The sequence below is a fragment of the Somniosus microcephalus genome, chromosome 6, assembly GCF_052327205.1.
Source record: "Somniosus microcephalus isolate GS21.2 chromosome 6, FLI_Smic_1.0, whole genome shotgun sequence".
Lineage (NCBI taxonomy): Eukaryota > Metazoa > Chordata > Chondrichthyes > Squaliformes > Somniosidae > Somniosus > Somniosus microcephalus.
In genome coordinates, this window is record NC_140992.1 from 109,524,192 (window position 1) to 109,540,657 (window position 16,466).

General features: G+C 46.9%; 1 protein-coding gene and 1 long non-coding RNA gene across 5 annotated transcripts in view; both read right to left on the reverse strand.

Moving 5' to 3' along the window:
• Window positions 1-16,466, reverse strand: part of LOC147115980 (uncharacterized) — a 650,930-nt gene that overhangs the window by 552,908 nt on the left and 81,556 nt on the right. The window lies entirely within an intron of this gene.
• LOC147115981 (uncharacterized) overlaps window positions 15,127-16,466 on the reverse strand; it is a 79,399-nt gene continuing 78,059 nt past the window's right edge. Inside the window, exon 2 of the long non-coding RNA XR_015078725.1 lies at window positions 15,127-15,820. This is a non-coding gene — a long non-coding RNA (uncharacterized LOC147115981). The remainder of the gene's footprint in view (window positions 15,821-16,466) is intronic.

Here is a 16,466-nt window from a genome sequence, read left to right on the forward strand (position 1 = left end):
TGCCTGGGTACAGTACATAGAGTAACATTGAGTAGGGAGAAGATATACTGTGACCAAAAGATCCATTATGGTCAAATACAGGAACAGGAAAATCTGTTCTGCCCTCTCCTCCACACCCACCATATCTCTCAAATATCCCAAAATATTTTGCATACACTGATTTACCTTAAAGTATAATTGTTGCAACCATATGTGCACAGCAATTAGATAAACTTATCAGCTTCTGACCGAGGGGGGATCTCCATGCTCGTCTTCAAATAGTACCATGGGAATCTTTAAAATCCACCTGGACTTGGTCTAACACCTCATCCAAAGGACAGCATGTCTGGTACTGCAGCACTCCCTCACTGCAGTATGAACACCGATTTTGAGCTCAAGGTTTGGAGCGGGGCTTGAGCCCACAATCTTCGGATTCAGAGAGGAAAATGGTGTCAACTGAGCCAAGCTGATACTCGAAAGTGACAGCTGGCTGGTAAGGTGAGTCCCGTTGAAACTGCTTCAATTGCAAAAAGATCGGTTGAAGGAAGATATCAGGGAAAAGAAAGACGTGCAATGAAGCAATTCAGAAACACTTACAGAACAAAGGACTCTTACAACAGCAGCTGTTTCCAGTTAATGGCTGGAGTTGGGTAGACCTAGACTTGTCAAGGTTACAAGTAGAGAACAGACGGGTTATGCTGACTTAGTAAGATAAGGGAAATCAACTTTATCTGGTCTTGTCCGACTTACCATTATTTAAGGCTGAGAAAGTGAAGTAGTTTTACCAACTAATGAGCAAGTCTGGCCTCAAATTGTTAACATTTCCTCATTATAAGTTCTTAACATGCCTGTTTAAAGTGCTTGCCACTTAAAATGAATCCTTGCAGAGGGATGGGTCACATTGATTAGTCCGATAATGAAACTGGTGGGAAAATAGCTCTTATTTTGTGCAAATTACGTTCATAACAGATTGTGCTTTTTGACACCCAAACCAGAACTGTAGAAAAATCTGAGAAGGATTCAATAAGTTAAAGAGAGAAAGTACAAAGTAGGTCTTCTAAGCCTAGCTGTTAAGGGTGGAAGTCAAACGTTTTAGAAGTTTAGTCACACAGGCAAAAGTCTGAAATGTATCACTCTGTCATGTGACAGTTCAACAGAGAGACAAACATTGGAAGTCAACCACTGTCCAAAGTATAACAAGTGCATACAAGGTTGGGTATACCAGCAGGAAGGCATATGACTGAGGAGGAAAAGAATAGCCCTGCCACGGATGGAGGTTAACCCTGTCAGAGTATCCAGTAATGAATATGAGTATTCCAGTGTGAGGTAGCCCTGCCTAACTTTGCCACAATTGACCCAAAGGAGAGGATTGGAAATGCAGTGCTGGAAGGTTGATAGGGAAGGCTGCTGGTGGTGGGTCTTCTTCCCCCAGAGCTGCAGTCAACGAGTCAAATTTTCATCTTAAATACCAGGGCCAGTCCAAGTAATTCAGTTCTTGATTTACTGGGTCTTCCTGGCCATGGCTCAGGCCCAGAGTCTCCATTGATCCCTACTTTCATGCCTTGGCAGACCTGTACACTGGGTTGATCACAGCGTCCAGGTCATTGGGCAGTGTGGAAACTAGGGCCAAGGGAATGGCCATAGTTATGTGTCTCTCCTTGGCCCCTGCTCTCAACACCATGGACCACGTTTGGAGTGGATCAAAATTCCATCCATGTCAGACCCGGTCAGAAATTTGCAGTCAGCAAGATTCTGAGCGAAGGACCGGCATTCCCAGGTCCCACCAGATTTCCCGCATGCTTCAAGGCCTCCCTGTTCCTGACTTGCACCCCAGGACTTCCGTTGGGGCTAAGGATATATTTAACAGTGAACCAACTTTGTCTATGATGAAAATTGAAACAATGATGTGTGGGCATGTCACCAATGAAAGAAATGGAGGACAGCAGTCCAGTAAAGCTTCAGCCTGATAAACTTCCCCCACCAACTCCAATTCTCTTCCCTCCTCTACTGAAAGCTCCAACTCCTGCTCAGGTCCAGTTTTCTGGACCGTTTGACAATGGCGGGCATCAAAGCCGAACCCAGTCTTGCCACGCCTGTCATTTATGCCTGAGGACTTTTCAGCACAAAAGACCGGAAAGCTACGGAAGGGAAATCCTCACTGATTTTTTTGCCATTCCCAGCCCAGAACTGCTGAGGCCAGTATTAGCAGTTACTGGCATCCTATGATCAGGTAATTCAGCACAGACTTGGGATCAAATCTGTGTCTTCCTAGTATTTATGGCTCAGTTCCACACCAGTGCCTTTACCAACTGAGCCTGGTAAGAAAGAAACAAATCATTTGTATTTATATAGCGCCTTTCATGACCTCAGGACATCCCAAAGCTCTTTACAGCCAAGTTTTAAAGTGTAGTCACTGTTGCAATGTAGGGAAATGTATTTTATTGTTTTTTCCCCCCTTCAGTAAATCATTATTCTTCTATATCTGACATTGTAGGCAAGCATTTTTCATTATCTTGCAATCAACTCCCTTCTATCCCTTGTATCTATGGTGCTGCAAATAGTACTGGATTCCACACAAGTTGAGGCGCCTTTGGTATGTTAGTCTCACTATTTATTTAATCTTTACTTCTACGGATGCGCATTACACTTCAGTTGCTTTAAATTGTTCTGTGCTGTGCGCTATTATGAGGGAATTGGCTGTAACTGTTTTGGCTGCTGTACAGTGTAAGAGATAGTGCTCCAGTCCTGCTATACAGTCAGTCTCAGCTTTTGGAGTGCAACAAGAGATTGTTTATCCAACAAACCATGAACAAATGAATGTCATGGGTCCATGGATTCCCTCCCACCTCCCCCACTGTTGTGTATGTGCCTTTAAGAGAAGAACTGATTCTATACTGCAGTACCGGCAGTGACCACCCCTGTATATAAAGCCATAGCAGGCGTCTGTATTTCAGTCTTGAATTACTCTCTGTTCAGTAAATACCTGTTTTATTGTTCTCCTGCAGTCTGAGTATTATTGATCCTCGGACACTACACTGGCGACGGGCAGGTTTGAACTCACCTGCAGTACTGCATCACCTCACGGGGATCTTTTCCCTGAAGAGAAGCTTCTTGGAGGTCGAAGTCAGAACGGTGGGCGTCGACCGCGGGCAACCGCCCAGGGATCCATCGGAGAGTTGCAGGGGAGGCTGTGGAGAGCTGGGCCTGGCTCCCCAGTCGAGGTGTTCCAGCAAGTCGTGCTGGTAGTAGGTAGTGCGCTGACCCTTCCGGACTGCGGCGGGCTCGGGCTCGATCGAGCGGCTCTGCAAAGGGGCTGTGCAGCGTCATCGGGAGGAAGACAGAGAGAGAGGGTGGAGTGCACAGGGCGCGGTCAGTGCTCAAGAACAGGGCAGCGTGGAGAGGATAGAACGCGGGGAAGGAAAAGTGAGACGCGCCAAAGCCGCGGGTCATCGCCATTACCCTGTAGAATGCTAGGAGCAGCGTGGCAGCAAGGGGAACAAGGAAAAGCGCGGGAGGCGCCATGTTATTCCATTGGGGAAGAAGGAAAAGCGCGGGAGGCGCCATTTTAAATCACTCAAGATGCCGAAGAGTGGCAGTATCACTGCTTTCGACAACGAGGTAGAAGACTGGACCACGTATGTGGAAAGAATTGAAGTGTACTGCGAGGCAAATGAGGTGGCCGATGGAAAGAAGGCGTCGGTATTATTAAATTTGATGGGCGCGAGAACATACGGCCTATTGTGGAATTTAATTACCCCAGCTAAACCAATGGAGAAAAGTTTTGAAGAGATTGTTAATATCTTACAGGAACACCTAAACCCTACACCACTGCTGATAGCAGAAAGATTCAAGTTCCATAAAATAAACCAGCACAAAGATGAGAACAATGCTGACTATCTTACGGAACTACGCAAGTTATCGAAGCACTGCCAGTTCGGAGCAGGACTGGCAGACACCTTGCGGGATAAGTTTGTCTGCGGGCTCCAGAGTGAAGGAACCCAGAAACGACTACTTTCGGAAAAGGACCTGACGCTAGAACAGGCTTTCAGCGTGGCAGTATCCTATGAAGCAGCAGCACGGGGAGCTGCGGAAATACAACAAAAACCACAGGAATACAGCGCTAACAAAATGGCGTATGGAGCAGAAAAGTGCTATCGCTGCGGCAGAACAACCCATGATCAGAAGGACTGCTGGGTTAAGGACAAAGTATGCAGGCAATGTGGGAAAATGGGACACATAGCAAGAGTCTGCAGGTCGGGAAAGAAGACCAACACTACAAGAACTACTAAGGAAAAGTACAAGAAAGTAAAGAAATTGACAGACAGTAGTTCGGAAGATCAGGAGAGTGATAAGGACTCCGGGAGCAGGAGACTAAGTTGTCTAAAGTTACACAACGTGATCACAAAGGAGGATCACCGAACCATTTGGGTCACCCTCATGATAGCAGGGTCCCCAGTAAAGATGGAATTGGACACAGGATCAGCCCTAACTGTCATGAATCGACGAGACTATGAGCGGCTATTCTCACACATACCCTTGAAGGACACGTCCATTGTATTGAAGACATACACGGGGCAAAAAGTCTACGCCAGAGGAAAAATAAGAGTGCCAGTTGAATACAATGGCAAGGAAACACAGAAACTGTATCTATTTATACTACCAGATGGAGGACCACCATTATTGGGACGTGAATGGATCCAAAAAAATACAATTGGATTGGCATTCCATTCAGGCGCTAACTGTGACTGATAAAAAGGATGATGACGTCACACCTGGACAACTGTCAAAAATTATAACTGACGCGAAAGAGGTGTTCCAACAAGGACTTGGGACTCTAAAAGGAGTAACGGCAATGATAAAAATCAAAGATAACGCAAACCCAAATTTTTTTAAGGCCAGACCAGTACCTTACGCGATCCACCCCACTGTTGAAGCAGAGCTGGAGAGTCTGGAGCATTCGGGTGTGCTGTCCAAGGTGGACTGGAGCGAGTGGGCCACACCCATCGTTCCTGTAATGAAGAAATCATTGAGCAGCACGCCTGGGGAACCGAAGAAGGTTCGCATCTGTGGGGACTGCAAGGTAACTGTGAACCCAGTCCTGCACACACTACAATATCCACTTCCACGGATAGAAGATATTTTCACCTCCCTATCTGGAGGGAAACGCTTTACAAAGATTGATCTGGCCCAAGCGTATCTACAAATGGAGGTGGAAGAAGCGTCTAGGAAATACCTCACGATAAACACTCACAAAGGCCTTCACCAGTACAATCGACTGGTATTCGGGGTAGCATCAGCCCCGGCTATTTGGCAGAGGGCGATGGAACAAGTCCTGCAAGGGATCCCGGGGACCCAGTGTTATTTGGACGACATCCTGGTTACGGGCGAAAATGACAGTGAACACCTTGCCAACCTGGAGCAGGTGCTCATGAGATTACAGGAATATGGGCTACGAGCCAACCGCCCCCAATGCGTGTTCTTCAAGAGACAAATCTCGTATTGTGGCCACATGATTGATGAGGAAGGGTTGCATAAGTCGCCGGACAAGATTGAGGCTGTAGTCAAGGCTCCAGCACCGGAAAATGTGTCGCAACTGAGGTCGTTCCTCGGGTTGGTGAACTACTACCATAAGTTCTTGCCGAATTTATCCACAATTCTGCACCCACTGAACACCCTACTGCAAACTGGAGTAACATGGAAATGGAGTGATGAGTGTAAGCGTGCCTTTCAGAAATGTAAATGCCTAATCACTTCAAAAGAAGTATTGGCCCACTACAATCCAACACTACCGATTCGGTTAGCATGCGATGCGTCTCCCTACGGCATCGGAGCAGTGCTGTCACACAAATTCCCTGACGGTTCAGAGAGGCCAATAGCCTTTGCGTCGCGCTCGTTAACCTCAGCCGAGCGTAACTACGCCCAGATTGACAGGGAGGCCCTCAGCCTGGTGTGGGGGGTGAAGAAGTTCAATCACTATCTGCACGGGCAGAAATTCACCCTACTGACTGATCATCAACCCCTGGTCTCCATTTTTAACCCAAAGAAGGGCGTTCCGGTGATGACGGCGCAACGGCTGCAAAGATGGTCACTTTTTCTAGGGGCACATTAGTACGACATAGAGTACAAGGGTACGAAACAGCATGGAAACGCTGATTGGCTGTCGCGCCTACCATTGCCTACGGTAGAGGAAGCACCTGCAGTGGACCCTGTTGAGATATTCCATGCGACCATAGTCGAATATCTACCTGTTACAAACTCAAGTATAGAGAAGGAAACCCGAAATGACCCGACACTCTCTCGGGTCTATGATTTGACGGTGAAGGGATGGCCAGCACATGGCGACTCACTGTTGCCAGCATTCTCGCCAAGGAGAGAACAGCTGTCAGTGTGCCGGGTGACCTTGATGCGTGGATCCCGAGTGGTAATTCCACCCAAGGTGAGAGATAGAGTGCTCAATGAGCTTCATGAGGGTCATCTGGGAGGGGTAAAAATGAAGAGCCTAGCCAGGGCGTTTGTGTGGTGGCCGGGAATCGATAAAGAAATCGAGGATATGACCAAGAGATGCACAGGATGCCAGAAGGTCCAAAACGCTCCACCACAGGCCCCGCTACATCCATGGGAGTGGCCCTCATCTCCATGGCAACGGGTACACATTGATTTTGCTGGTCCATTTATGGACTCAATGTTCCTAATCGCTGTGGACGCCCATTCGAAATGGCCAGAGGTCATCAAAATGTCCTCCACCACCACGGAGAAAACTATTGCAGTCCTACGGACTATCTTCGCCAGGAATGGCTTGCCAGAACAGATTTGCTCCGACAATGGGCCACAGTTTGTGTCAGAGGATTTCTGGAGGTTTCTGAGGAATAATGGGGTGAAGCATTACACATCTGCCCATATCATCCAGCCACAAATGGATTGGCTGAGAGGTTTGTTCAGACCTTTAAAAAGGCCATAAAGGCAATGCATAATGACGACATACCACTACAACACAAGGTGGATAATTTCTTGTTTGCTTACCGGAATGCGACACATGCAGTCACCAACCAAGCTCCAGCCATAATGTTCTTCAACCGAAGGCTAAGATGTCGCCTGGATTTACTCAAACCAAACATAAGACGAGATGTTGAGGATAAGCAATTCCAGCACATAAATGAGAAGCCAACAAGGAGCTTCAAGTTAGGGCAACCAGTCTTGGCCCGCCACTACCGAACAGAAAAATGGCAGCCAGGAACGATATGCACACAGCAGGGACCACTAATGTACACAGTGGACGTTGGAGAGAGCATTGTGAGATGCCATGCTGACCAGATTCTAGAGTCACAGGAACAAGCCAAACCCATACCACGAGCAGGTGCACCTGGTAATCAACCCAAAGTACAGGTTGCGTCTACCTCAGAAGCAGTGGTATTGGAAGCTGACGAACCAACCAATGACAATGAGCCAGAATCAACTCCGCCGCAAGAACAGGATACTCGAGAAAGGCGCTATCCAGTCAGGATCAGGAAGCCTCCTCAAAGACTGAATTTATAAATGATTATTTCAGTTGATGTATATAGTACAGAGAAAATTGTAATTGTAATTAGTTATTATTTAGTTGTTAAATGAATGTTATGTACTGTTTATCTAAAAGGGGAGGAATTGTTGTGTATGTGCCTTTAAGAGAAGAACTGATTCTATACTGCAGTACTGGCAGTGACCACCCCTGTATATAAAGCCATAGCAGGCTTCTGTATTTCAGTCTTGAATTACTCTCTGTTCAGTAAACACCTGTTTTATTGTTCTCCTGCAGTCTGAGTATTATTGATCCTTGGACACTACACCCACCACCCTGTTTCCCCTCTATTGGATATAGAGGGTTCCTTTTGCCCACTCACTTCGGGTTTGTAGGCAGCACTGGACACAGACACATGAAAGAAAAGGGGGTAGAGATTGGTATGTATTGCATCCGTTTATCAGGCATAAAACGGGTGCAAAGCATACCAATTTAGCAGTGGGATGGCCTGCGCCCAATCTACCCGGGAATTGGCCCCACTGCTAAATTCGTGGGACCCTTTGTTTAGGCTTCTGGGGCACGCAGTCTAATTCCACAGACAGTGGCCTAGGAGGGAGATGGAGTCAGTGGCGAGGATATGGAGTTTGTGGCGAGGATATGGAGTTTGTGGCGAGGATATGGAGTTTGTGGCGAGGATGTGGAGTTTGTGGCGAGGATATGGAGTTTGTGGCGAGGATATGGAGTTTGTGGCGAGGATATGGAGTTTGTGGCGAGGATATGGAGTTTGTGGTGAGGATATGGAGTTTGTGGCGTGGATATTGAGTTTGTGGCGAGGATATGGAGCTTGTGGCGAGGATATGGAGTTTGTGGTGAGGGCTTTGGTCTTCCCAAAGTTTAACTGCACGAAGTTACAGCTCATCCAGAACTGGATCTCAGACAAACAGCACAGAGGCAGTGGAAGGGTTGAGGAAGGGTAGAGCTCTGGGTGTCATTGGTGTACATGGGAAAGCTGACCCCATGTCTGCGGATGATGTCACCAAGGGGCATCGTGTAGATGAGGAAGCGGAGGGGGCCAAGGATTGAACCTTGGATGATCCTGGAGGTGATGGTGAGAGGCTGGGAACATAAGCCATTGCTGGAAATGTCCTGGCTGTCCATCAGATAGGTAAGAGTGGAACCAAGCGAAGACAGTTCTGACAGAGCTGGACAACAGAGGAGAGGCGATGGAGGAGGATGATGTGGTCAACTTTGTTGAAGGCTGCAGAAAGCTCGAGGAAGATGGGGGAAGGATCTTGGTCACAGTCTGTTAAGCTAAATATTTTCCTAGAATATGGACTATAAGACAAACTGTTCTCCATTGCAATTCATGTGACAGTTGCTAAGGCAGTCCCTTTTGCTTTTGTTGACTAGGTTAACTTATACCTGCAGCCTATGAGAATCTCTCATAATGCACACATATTCTTGTTTTACTCTAACTGACACAACAAGACAGTACATGCTCAGCTCTACTGTATGTGCATTGTTTGATTTAACCTTACATGAATGGCCTGGTTTAATCATGAACCAGAATCTGAAATGTGAGTTTATCATCACGACTGTGATCCTGGAGTTTTTTTACAGTAAAGTTGGAGACTGAGGGGTAGAAATTGGTATGTATTGCACCCGCTTTTAGGGTGTAAAATGGGTGCAAAGCATACCAATATTGCAGTGGGATGGACTGCGCCCAATCTGCGTAGGCATTGGTCCCACTGTTAAATACATGGGGCCCAGTTTTTAGGTGTCCCAGGCAGATGCCTAAAACAGGCGTTAGCTCCCTTGAATATGTTAATGAGGAGCCTAATGCCTTTTGAAGGACCCCTTCCTGAAATTTGGCTGCCCTGAACGCAGCCTCACCAGGCTGGCTGTGATCAAGATAACCAGGTCTACATGCGGCCTAAACAGTGTGCCATAAAGGGACTACAGAAGGCCGCCACCAAAAAGGTAAGTTCCTTAAAAAAGTCTTACCTGAATGTGAAGCCAGGAGGTGCCGGCTCTGGACTACTGGCTCCAAAGCAGGCCAAAGTCTGTTGCTGGCCTCCCCTGCCGCCCAGGATCTACTTGAGGGCCTGGCCCAAAAATAATGTCCTCTTCACCTTTCGAGCTGCTTGGGGACGAGCAGCTGGCGTCTGAAGTCACTGGTCTAATTTAAATGAGAGCCGAGGCCCAATTTTGATCGGGGCTTGGGCCTACCTGTTTTGGCGAAGGGATCATTCCCTGCGCCCAGTTCATGCTGGCAAGTGGGAATTATGCAATTTCTACCCCCAATCATCTGAACACCACTGATTCACATTGATGAGTTAACACTACAGACTGGGTGTCCCAGAATGTCGTGCATCAATAATTATTTGTTGGTAAGCATCAAGTCTGAACTAAATTAATGTCATCTGATGTCAGCGCAACACTAGAACTAATCCTCCATCAGTTATCTGAAGTATTCACTTATATGAACAAGTTTGATCCAAAACCATTTGGATAAACGTACTGTATTCCTTGAAGTAACGCACAGGAGAGTCCCATTGTCATGACAACTGACCACAGAATAGGAACTCGCTAAAGAATCTTTGCCTTCAACAACCATCAACACGACCAGCAAGCACTCTGTCCAAAAACATACTACATTCTACTATTTATCAAAATATCCTAATGTGGCAACTCTCCTGTGTGTTTAAGAAAGAAAGAACTTGCATTTATATAGTGCCTTTCACTTCTTCAGGATGTCCCAAAGTGCTTCACAGCCAATGAAGTACTTTGGAAGTCAATGTTATAATGTAGGCAGATGCGGTAGCCAATCTGCGCACAGCAAGATCCCACAAACAGCAATGAGATAAATGATCAGGTAATGTGTTTTTAGCGATGTTAGCTGAGGGTTAAATGTTGGCCAGGACATCAAAAGATCGCCCCTGCTCTTCTTCAAATAGTTCCATGGGATCTTTTACGGGCACCTGAGAGGCCAGATGGGGCCTCCACAAGTCTCATCTGAAACACGGCCCCTCCGACACCTCAGCACTCCCTCAGTACTGCACTGAATCGTTGGCCTAGATAATGTACTCAAGTCCCTGGAGTGGGGCTTGAACACATAACCTTCTAACTCAGGAGGTGAGAGTGTTACCCACTGAGCCAAAGCTGATGCTTCTTGTGGTATCTTGAGGTGGCCATAGATGGAGACAGACACAGGTTAACTCCTTAACATGGTTTAATCAACACTTGCACATAAAAGCTTCTGCCATGAGGCAGCAAAAACAAAGAGTACAACCAGTACAGATCAGACTTAACTCAGGAGAGCAATTGCCACAGCACCACCTGGTGGATCAGGTTACTCATAACCTCCCAGGTTACGACACTCCTCCCCCCTTAAGATTGCCGTATGCAATTCTTAAACAATGACCCTTACTAGGTACTACGTTTTAATTAACCAGTATGCTCTAACCATGGTTAACCCCTGACTAATTTAACAGGTTTGTATAAGTCTTTCTGGTTGCTTGCGAATCCTTTGTGAACGTCTTAATTCCACTTGTGGTGGATTCTCAGATTCATTCGCACTTGAGATTGGAGTAGTCTCTGATGTTGGTTTTACTCTGTCCCGCTGTGGCCTGGCACCTTATAAGCCGTGCTGGGTCCTGGAACAGCCTCCTCTACTGCCCTTTGTTCCATCTGAGGCAGTTCCCCCTGCTGCCGGCTGAAAAGCTGATCCACATGCCGACAAACCCCTTGACCATCCCCTAGTAACACGGAGTATGACACAGGTACTGTAATGTCCTGGATTAGTCCTGGTGTCCATTTAGGTCCATAACCGAAGTTCCGGGTGTACACAGAGTCCCCTATGGCGAAATGGCGAGCTTTAGTATGTTTGTCATGGTATGCTTTTTGGTTTGTTTGTTTTGTCTCAACCTTGCTTTTGAGATCTGGGTGTATCAGGTCTAACGTGCACCGCAACTTTCTCCCCATCATCAACTCAGCCGGAGAAAGCCCCATGGTAGCTTGGGGTGTTATACGATAACTAAACAAGGCTCTATTGAGCTTGGTCTCCAGGGTGTCACCTGAGCTCTTCCTCATGAGCTCCTTAAAAGTCTGCACGGCTCGCTCAGCTAACCCATTTGAGGCTGGGTGATATGGAGCCGAGGTGACATGTGTGATTCCATTCCTTACCATGAATTCTTTGCTCCCTTCACTAACAAAACACTGTGCATTGTCGGATACAATCATTTCTGGAATACCATGCATGCTGAAGCTGTTCCTGAGACAATTCAGTGTGGCATCAGTCATTGCAGAGCTCACTGGATAAACGTCGATCCACTTTGAGTGAGCGTCAACCAGCACCAAAAACATTTTGCCCATAAAAGGTCCCGCATAGTCTATGTGAATTCTCCTCCAGGGTTTGCTGGGCCACTCCCAGGGATGGAGTGGTGCCCCGGCAGGTGCTTTCCTCTGTTCCTGACATATAGTGCATGACTTTACCTTTGACTCAATTTCAGCATCCAAGTTAGGCCACCACAGGTAGCTCCTAGCCAGTCCTTTCATTCTAGTCATTCCTGGGTGCGATTGATGCAACTGTTCCATCAATGTAGAGCGTCCCCGCTCTGGGACTATGATGCGTGCTCCCCATAGCACACATCCATCTTGGACACTGAGCTCGTGCTGTCTCTGTCTGTACGGTGCGAACTCCGGTCCCTCACGGTGATCTGGCCAGCCTTTCAACACATACTCACGGACCCTTGACAGGACGGGGTCCTTGGCTGTCCAGCCCTGGATTTGCGCTGAAGTCATCAGGGGACTGATCTCCTGATCCAGCATCAGGACGTGCTCCTCAGGGGAAGTACTGCGAGGAGATTTTGAGAGGGGCAGGCGGCTAAGAGCATCCGCGTTCCTGTTTTCCTTGCCGGCTCTGTACGTGATCACATATTCATAGGCTCTTAGTATTACTGCCCATCTCATTATTCTCTGTGATGCCATTTGAGGCACCACTTTCATCTCATTCAGTAAGCTAATAAGAGGCTTGTGGTCAGTACTGATTACAAACTTCCTCCCATATATGTACTTATGGAATTTCTTTACTCCAAATATAATGGCCAACCCCTCTTTATCAAGCTGTGAATAGTTCTTTTCTGCAGCTGTGAGCGTGCGTGAAACAAACCCGATGGGCCTTTCCGCTCCATCTGGCATGCGGTGGGCCAACACTGCCCCCACTCCATAGGGTGATGCGTTGCAGGACATTATCAGCTCCTTCTTCTCGTCGTAATGCACTAACACCCTGCTGGACTGAAGTAGCTCCTTTGACTGCTGAAACGCTTTCGCTTGCTCTGGCCCCCAACGCCATGGCTCCTCCTTTCTCAGCAGTTTGTGCAGGGGTGCCAGCAGCATCGATAAGTTTGGAAGAAACCGGTTATAATAATTCAGGAGCCCTAGATAGGCTTTCAGTTCAGTCACTGAGGTGGGTGCCAGTGCATCCTGCACTGCCCGCACTTTCCCTGGTAATGGATGGAGGCCTGTGGCATCCACCCGATGCCCCAGGAATGTAACTTCCTTCTCCATGAAACTACACTTACCCCGCCTCTTCCAGCCGCTGTAGCACTTTGTCCAGTGTTTTTAAGTGATCCTGATCAGCACTCCCTGTTAGCAGAATATCATCTAAGTACACGGCCACCTTTGGAATGCCCTGAAGAATGCCCTCCATAGTCCGTTGGAATATTGCTGGGCTAGAACTGACACCAAATGGTAACCTGGCATACGTGAACAGCCCCTTGTGCGTGTTCACCGTGACAAACTTTTTTGATTCTTCATCTAGCAATATCTGCTGATACGCATGACTCATGTCCAGTTTGCTGAATCTTTCTCCCCCCGCGAGCGATGTTAACATGTCCTCCATTCTCGGAATGGGGTACTGTTCCAGTGATGATACTCTGTTCACTGTTAACTTATAGTCACCACACACCCTTACGTTACCGTCGGGCTTCAATACCGGGACTATTGGTGCCGCCCAGTCTGAAAATTTCACTGGTTCTATTACTTTGTCCCTTAGCAGGCGATCTAGTTCCGCCTCAACCTTGGTTTTCATTGCAAAAGGTACCGACCTTGGTTTAAAGAAACGAGGCGTGGCATCACTGGCTTCATGAATCTTGGCTGTGGCTCCCCTTAAGGTGCCCAGTTCATCCTTGAACACTAACTCATGCTTCATCAGCACTTCTTGCAGTGCCTCTGTACTGTCCTCCACACTCAACTCACTGATCCACCCTCGCCCTAACAGGTTTGGCCCTGACCCTGCTACCACTACCACCGTAAGCTCTTTGGTGACTCCTTTGTGTTCCACTTGTACTTCGGCCGCCCCCAAAATGTCCACCTTCTGTCCTGTGTAGGTTTTGAGACTAATGGGGCAAGTACCTAGCTCTGGTACTTTTGCTTCCCCCCATAGCTTGGCGTACTCAGTCTGCGACATTATGGTTACACTACATCCGGTGTCAATCTCAAACTTTACTTGACCTCCGTTCACTATCAAATACTGAGTGAGAGGGGGTACGTTGGGCCTTGAAGTGTCTATACTGTATATAGTGAAAACCTCCTCACTAGACTCACTAGACTCTTCCTCTTGTATGTAATTTGCCCGCTTTGTGTACTTCTCCATCCCCCCTTTAGCATGCTTTGCCCCTTTAGCACTGCTTCCCTCACTCACTGCCCTTTTACAGACTTTCTTTAAGTGCCCTATTTTTCCACAATTGTGGCACTTTGTCTTTGCAAACCTGCAGTCCTTTGCATAATGGCTCGTCCCGCCACATCGGTAGCAATCCCCAACCCCGACTGGTGGACTTTTCGCGCCAGCTTCCATCTTGAAAACAGCTCCTCCCACTGGTTTACTCCATTTCTCCTTGCTCATACTGTTTAACTCCATTTCTCCTTGCTCATATCGTTTAAGTCCTTAATGTCCTTGTTAGCCATCTCCATGGCTTGTGCTTTTTTAAGTGCCGTCTCAAACGTTAATCCTTCTTCTGACAGCAACCTTTGCTGTATACTGTCGTCGTTAACTCCGCATACTAGTCTGTCCCTTAACATGACTGTGAGCGTATTTCCAAAATTACAGTCCTGTGCGAGCTTCCGAAGCTCCTCCACATACTCAGTAACGCTTTCTTCCGGCCTCCTAATCCTCGAATTGAATTTCCATCTCTGTACTATTTCACTAGGTTTCGGATTGAAATGATTCTTTAGTAGACTCACCAACTCGTCAAAAGATTTTTCTCCTGGCCGCTCCGGGCTCAGCAGATTCCTCATCCGTGTATAGGTTTGCGCTCCCACACAACTCAGTAAAATGGCCCTTTTCTTTTCAGCACTGTCCACCTCGTTTGCCATAAAGAAATGGCTCAGTATTTCACAATACTCCTCCCAAGGCTGCGACTTGCTGTCAAAAGGTGCCACGGAGCCTACCGTTCCTGCCATCCTTGGAGTCTGGTCACTTTAGCCAAAAAATCAAACTCCGTTTTGACTCCCGCGGCCTAGCCTCGTGCTTTTCAGACTAGTTTGCTAACCAACCCAAGCACCTCTTCCGAATACTCCAAAACTCTTCCGTCCTTTATTCTCGTCGCCATATGTGGTATCTTGAGGTGGCCATAGATGGAGACAGACACAGGTTAACTCCTTAACATGGTTTAATCAACACTTGCACATAAAAGCTTCTGCCATGAGGCAGCAAAAACAAAGAGTACAACCAGTACAGATCAGACTTAACTCAGGAGAGCAATTGCCACAGCACCACCTGGTGGATCAGGTTACTCATAACCTCCCAGGTTACTACACTTCTGAAGCCCAATTTTCTAGGTTCATGCTCCCAGCAGATGTGAATCTTGGGAAATCGCAAGCATTAATTTTAATGACTAGGAAATCATGGGCAGCACTCCCTCAGTTTCTTGATATGTTCGACCAGTAGGTGAGACTAGCCATGGATAGAGTATGAACTTGAAAGATTGCCCCGTGGTATAAATATGATACAAGTTCTGATTTAATAATACCAGAGTTGGACTTATATTTATCCCAATTCCAGTCTGTGGCTCATTTCTTGGTGATCCACCGCCATTCTTTTGTCTCCTGTATGAAGCAGTGAAAGCCATATTCAAAGAATAATGATGACAGAAAATGTCTGGCCTGTCATTCAATATACTGCAAAGCTAGTTGAAGGAGCAGGATAAAGATGATGTAGCAGGTTTTGGAAAAAATGCCAATTTGTGTTATGAAACATCAAACCAGTCTTTTTTTCTGGGGGTCATTCCCCCCACCCCCTTCTGACAGCTACTTCCTCCAGGAATGTTGGCCTTTATCATAAGTGGCCTGAAATACAAAGGGGTGGAATTTATATTGCAGCTGTACAGAGTTCTGGTGAGCAGCCAATGTATTTGCTCTGCCTTTTTATGTTTGTCTGTATGTGGAGGCATTGCTGTGCCCTATTTTGTATTTCCCCAAGGTAGTGGGACTAAGATTCAAAGCATAAAGGGTTATGTGTGCAAACTCGTGTCCCATCAGTCTGGACACAACAAGTTGATGCTCCAAAGAGCTGCATGTTACACCACGTCAAAATACATTTTAATAACTACGCTGAATCCTTCGTATGCCTGTTCCAATTATAGTGAGGGAAGAAACAGGAATAAAGTGAATCATAATACTTGCATTCATCACCTCATTATCACCTCAAAACACATCACGAAATGAATTATTTTTGAAATGCGGTGACTTTTTAAAGCAAAGGTACCAGTAGAAACAGCAACCTTTAGAAAATCTCCTCTCAGATTTAATTAAATATAAACGTGAATGCTGCTTTGCCTTTCTGAATAGGTGTGAACTCTTACAGCTGCTGCAGGGAGAAAGGGGAAGGAGTTCACTGGGACAAATATAGGAACATGCAGCAACATGTTAAAAGGGTGGCCACAGAGAAATCGGGGGAGAAAAAACAAAGCAGCAGACACGACATATAACAGCA